Source organism: Oncorhynchus tshawytscha, linkage group LG08 (genome assembly GCF_018296145.1).
Source record: "Oncorhynchus tshawytscha isolate Ot180627B linkage group LG08, Otsh_v2.0, whole genome shotgun sequence".
Taxonomy (NCBI): Eukaryota; Metazoa; Chordata; class Actinopteri; order Salmoniformes; family Salmonidae; genus Oncorhynchus; species Oncorhynchus tshawytscha.
In genome coordinates this window covers 42,561,717-42,568,427 of record NC_056436.1, presented here as the reverse complement: position 1 = coordinate 42,568,427, position 6,711 = coordinate 42,561,717, and positions in this window count along the sequence as shown.

Genomic DNA, 6,711 nt, shown 5'->3' with positions numbered 1-6,711 from the left:
AAGAAGAGGGAGGGGCTCCTCAGCCCAGCAGAGAAGTGGTCTCAGCTCCAGAAAGGCACCCGCCACAGAGAGAGAATGGAGTGAATATGTCCAGTTATAAAGACTTTAAAATTCATGGACAGATCGGAGATCAGAATCAAAAAGATAAGCTCAGCTTCAGCAGTCTAGAACATCAGATTGAAAATGGACGGAGAAAAGGGTACAATGAATTAGAAATCCTCGAAGCAGTAATCAGAGCTGTGAGCCCAGGGCTTAAGATGAGGAGTTATCTGGAGGGAAAAACAGACATGACACTCTACACACTAAGGCAAATCTTGAGGTCACATTATGCAGAGAGGGATGCTACTGAACTGTATGACAAGTTGACTAAAACAACACAAGAGCCGGGAGAGTCTGTCTTGGACGTCCTAGTCCGAGTCTTTGACCTGAGACAGAAAGTGTTATCAGCCACAGCTCGTGCACAATCAGGACTGAAATATGGCACAGTTAGTCAAGAGTCAATGCCTGCAGGCCATTGTTACAGGATAGTCAAGAGTCAATGCCTGCAGGCCATTGTTACAGGATTAACAAATGATAATGTCAGGGCAGAGATGAGAGTACATCTCCAGAATATTAACACCAGTGATGAACTGTTACTTGAGAAAATGCTAATTGCCCAGGGCAATGAAAGCGAACACATGCAAAAGGCCAGGGTTTCCCGTAAGTTTACACCCACACGAGTGAACGCAGTACAGAGTGAGGATAACGGGGAAAGCAGAGAGGAATGTGCACAGGAAGAGCCCTCACAGACCACAGTCCGAAAACAAAATAAATATAATCCTCTCCTGAGTAAAATTGATGCAAGCAATGAAGCAACCAAAGAACTGACCTGTCAGGTTGCCTCATTAGTACAGTCAGTGCAGGGCCAGGGTGACCGTTCAGTTAGGAATCACTCCAACAGAAAACCAAGTCCAACCAACAGGGAGAAAAGAAAATCCAAAAGTTGTTAAGAGACTAGTCAACAGACTTGCCATCATTGCTACAAATGTGGCAGTGATAGCCATTGGGCAGTAGGATGTAGGATCAGGGGCAACGCACATCCATTGGGAAACGCCTGGAGGTCACAACCATGGAACCGGGAGTGACCTCAGACACATCTAGTTCCATCCAGTGTTGCAGTGCAAAGGTAGAGAGAATGTCAGAGTTGAAGTCGTGTTCATTGTGTCATAAAGCTGCCTATTGTTCCAACAGGATCATTGGAAACACCACCAACCTACATGTAAGACTGCTTGCAAGACTGACCTCAACTCCCCTTGTCCCATGACACAGAGAGAGTGGGGGCCAACTACCCCAGCTACTACAGGACATTGTAATATAGCACAGCTCATTGGTAAAAAAAAAAAAGAAGAGTCAAGTGTGGTGTTATAAGGAGGGTGTAAAGACACAGGGGCTCAGGTGTCCATCATAAGTGAGGAATGGAGAAAACGTCATTTGCCACGCACACAAATTAGACCTCTGGCAGAAATCATGGGCAATACAGAGAAATTGGATCGGAGGGCAGCCAATGGCACCGAAATTCACCTTTCTGGGTTATATGGACATTTGCTTTAGTTTGCTTGATTCCAAAGCTGAGGTCATTGCAGGGAAACAGTTGAAAGACTGGAGAAACCAATCATTGGGTTTAATGTAATTGAAGAAATTGTTCAAACAAAAAGTAACAAGGAGCCCTCAGAGCTGACGTATACAGTAAAGATGCTTAGTAGAAGTGCACTTAAGCTAGGACAAGGAAAGACAAAGACTCTACTCAATCTGCTTCAGCACTCAGAGAACACGGAGGAATGCTTGCTTCCAGCAGGCAGGCGTGACGTTGTCATTCCAGGTGGACAAACAAAATGGATTCATCCCTGTGTCCCAAGAAGGGCTCCCTTCAATGAGGAAATGGTGTTATTTGAACCGGACGTGAGAGTGATCTGGGGCCTGGACCTACAAAGTCAGGTCGTGAAAACATCAAAACGGCCATCTCGAAAAGTTGACATTGCAGTAGTGAATACCACCAAACATGACATCACCTTACCATGACAAACAGTGATAGGGACTTTACAGAGATTAGTAGCGTGTCACCTGGTTCCTGTGCCCAGTGGAGAAAAGGTTACTGTAGCACAGGTTCAGGACAGATCCCCACTGGAGCATAGCCATGACAACTGTCAAATAGAGTGATGGGACCCACCGGTAGAGGTTCAGCACTTGAGCCAAGAGCAACAAGAAATAGTCAAACGGATGCTCAGAGAGGAATCAGCTGCAGTTCCAAACTTGGTTTTGGATCAGTGGCTTCTTCCTGCCTGAGGGGCCTTTCAGGTTATGTCGATATAGGACTCGTTTTACTGTGGATATAGATACTTTTGTACCTGTTTCCTCCAGCATCTTCACAAGGTCCTTTGCTGTTGTTCTGGGGATGATTTGCACTTTTCGCACCAAAGTACGTTCATCTCCAGGAGACAGAATGCGTCTCCTTCCTGAGCGGTATGATGGCTGCGTGGTCCCATCGTGTTTATACTTGCGTACTATTGTTTGCACATCATTTCTGGAATTTTCCAAGCTGTTTACAGGCACAGTCAACTTAGTGTATGTGAACTTCTGACCCACTGGAATTGTGATACAGTCAATTTTAAGTGAAATAATCTTTCTTTTAGCAATTGGTGGGAAAATGACTTGTGTCATGCACAAAGTAGACATTCCAAAACTATAGTTTGTTAACAAGAAATTTGTGGAGTGGTTAAAAAACAAGTTTTAATGACTCCAACTTAAGTGTATGTAAACTTCAGACTTCAACTGTACGTGCTCCCAAATTATATGGAATAATGTTATGTTACTGTACATGTGTAGCCCATGTGCTGTGGTGATGTGTTCTGGTGGTCAAACAGAGTCAATATAAGTTGAGTGCTCTGTAGCCATGTTGCTATAAATGTAATAATGTATCAAATGTATACTATAAATAGACATTTAATTTTTCTAAAATTATTACAGTTGCAGCCATAGAGTTGTTAAACATTGATAGAGATTTCATGGTGGTTTTGCAGTTGTGCTGAAGTTTACACAGTGTATGTATGTATTCGTTTATGTATGTATGTATGTATGTATGTATGTATGTATGTATGTATGTATGTATGTATGTATGTATGTATGTATGTATTTGTTTATGTATGTATGTATTCGTTTATGTATCTATGTATGTACGTATGTATGTATGTATGTGTGTATGTATGTATGTATGTATGTATGTATGTATGTATGTATGTATGTATGTATGTATGTATGTATGTACTTACTGTATGTACTGTATGTATGTATGTACTTACTGTATGTACTTACTGTATGTACTTACTGTATGTATGTATGTATGTATGTATGTATGTATGTATGTACTTACTGTATGTACTGTATGTATGCATGACTGTATGTACTGTATGTATGCATGTATGTATGTACTGTATGTACTGTATGTATGTATGTACTGTATGTATGTATGTATGTATTTACTGTAAATTTGTTTATGTATGTATGTATTCGTTTATGTATGTATGTATGTACGTATGTACGTATGTACGTATGTATGTATGTATGTATGTATGTATGTATGTATGTATGTATGTATGTATGTATGTATGTATGTATGTATGTATGTACTTACTGTATGTACTTACTGTATGTATGTATGTATGTATGTATGTATGTATGTATGTACTTACTGTATGTACTGTATGTATGCATGACTGTATGTACTGTATGTATGCATGTATGTATGTACTGTATGTACTGTATGTATGTATGTACTGTATGTATGTATGTATGTATTTACTGTATGTACTGTATGTATGTATGTATGTATGTATGTATGTATGTATGTATGTATGTATGTATGTATGTATGTATTTACTGTATGTACTGTATGTATGTATGTATGTATGTATGTATGTATGTATGTATGTACTGTATGTATGTATGTATGTATGTATGTATGTATGTATGTACTGTATATATGTATGTACTGTATGTATGTATTCATTTATGTATGTATGTATGTATGTATGTACTGTATGTATGTACTGTATGTATGTATGTACTGTATGTATGTACTGTATGTATGTATGTATGTATGTACTTACTGTATGTACTGTATGTATTGTATGTATGTATGTATGTATGTACTGTATGTACTGTATGTATGTATGTATGTATGTACGTATGTACTGTATGTATTGTATGCATGTACTGTATGTATGTATGTATGTATGTACTTACTGCATGTACTGTATGTATGTATGTACGTATGTATGTATTCGTTTATGTATGTATGTACGTATGTATGTATGTATGTATGTACGTATGTATGTATGTATGTATGTATGTATGTATGTATGTATGTATGTATGTACTTACTGTATGTACTGTATATATGTATGTACTGTATGTATGTGTATGTATGTATGTATGTATGTATGTATGTATGTATGTATGTATGTATGTACTTACTGTATGTACTGTATGTACATATGTATGTATGTATGTACTTACTGTATGTACTGTATGTATGTACATATGTATGTACTGTATGTATGTATGTAGGTATGTACTGTATGTATGTATGTACCTACTGTATGTACCTACTGTATGTATGTATGTATGTATGTATGTATGTATGTATGTATGTATGTATGTATGTACTGTATGTATGTATGTATGTATGTATGTACCTACTGTATGTATGTATGTATGTATGTATGTATGTATGTATGTATGTATGTATGTATGTATGTACTTACTGTATGTACTGTATGTATGTATGTATGTACCTACTGTCTGTCTGTCTGTCTGTCTGTCTGTCTGTCTGTCTGTCTGTCTGTCTGTCTGTCTGCCTGCCTACCTACCTACCTACCTACCTACCTACAGTGGGGAGAACAAGTATTTGATACACTGCCGATTTTGCAAGTTTTCCTACTTACAAAGCATGTAATAATTATCATAGGTACACTTCAACTGTGAGAGACGGAATGTATGTATGTATGTACTGTATGTATGTATGTATGTATGTATGTATGTATGTACTGTAATCAAATCAAATCAAATTTTATTTGTCACATACACATGGTTAGCAGATGTTAATGCGAGTGTAGCGAAATGCTTGTGCTTCTAGTTCCGACAATGCAGTAATAACGAGCAAGTAATCTAACTAACAATTCCAAAAAAACTACTGTCTTATACACAGTGTAAGGGGATAAAGAATATGTACATAAGGATATATGAATGAGTGATGGTACAGAGCAGCATAGGCAAGATACAGTAGATGATATCGAGTACAGTATATACATATGAGATAAGTATGTAAACCAAGTGGCATAGTTAAAGTGGCTAGTGATACATGTATTACATAAGGATGCAGTCGATGATATAGAGTACAGTATCAACGTATGCATATGAGATGAACAATGTAGGGTAAGTAACATTATATAAGGTAGCATTGTTTAAAGTGGCTAGTGATATATTTACATCATTTCCCATCAATTCCCATGATTAAAGTGGCTGGAGTAGAGTCAGTGTCATTGACAGTGTGTTGGCAGTAGCCACTCAATGTTAGTGGTGGCTGTTTAACAGTCTGATGGCCTTGAGATAGAAGCTGTTTTTCAGTCTCTCGGTCCCAGCTTTGATGCACCTGTACTGACCTCGCCTTCTGGATGACAGCGGTATGAACAGGCAGTGGCTCAGGTGGTTGATGTCCTTGATGATCTTTATGGCCTTCCTGTAGCATCGGGTGGTGTAGGTGTCCTGGAGGGCAGGTAGTTTGCCCCCGGTGATGCGTTGTGCAGACCTCACTACCCTCTGGAGAGCCTTACGGTTGAGGGCGGTGCAGTTGCCATACCAGGCGGTGATACAGCCCGCCAGGATGCTCTCGATTGTGCATCTGTAGAAGTTTGTGAGTGCTTTTGGTGACAAGCCGAATTTCTTCAGCCTCCTGAGGTTGAAGAGGCGCTGCTGCGCCTTCCTCACGATGCTGTCTGTGTGAGTGGACCAATTCAGTTTGTCTGTGATGTGTATGCCGAGGAACTTAAAACTTGCTACCCTCTCCACTACTGTTCCATCGATGTGGATGGGGGTGTTCCCTCTGCTGTTTCCTGAAGTCCACAATCATCTCCTTAGTTTTGTTGACGTTGAGTGTGAGGTTATTTTCCTGACACCACACTCCGAGGGCCCTCACCTCCTCCCTGTAGGCCGTCTCGTCGTTGTTGGTAATCAAGCCTACCACTGTTGTGTCGTCCGCAAACTTGATGATTGAGTTGGAGCGTGCATGGCCACGCAGTCGTGGGTGAACAGGGAGTACAGGAGGGGGCTCAGAACGCACCCTTGTGGGGCCCCAGTGTTGAGGATCAGCGGGGAGGAGATGTTGTTGCCTACCCTCACCACCCGTCAGGAAGTCCAGTACCCAGTTGCACAGGGCGGGGTCGAGACCCAGGGTCTCGAGCTTGATGACGAGCTTGGAGGGTACTATGGTGTTGAATGCCGAGCTGTAGTCGATGAACAGCATTCTCACATAGGTATTCCTCTTGTCCAGATGGGTTAGGGCAGTGTGCAGTGTGGTTGAGATTGCATCGTCTGTGGACCTATTTGGGCGGTAAGCAAATTGGAGTGGGTCAAGGGTGTCAGGTAGGGTGGAGGTGATATGGTCCTTGACTAGTCTCT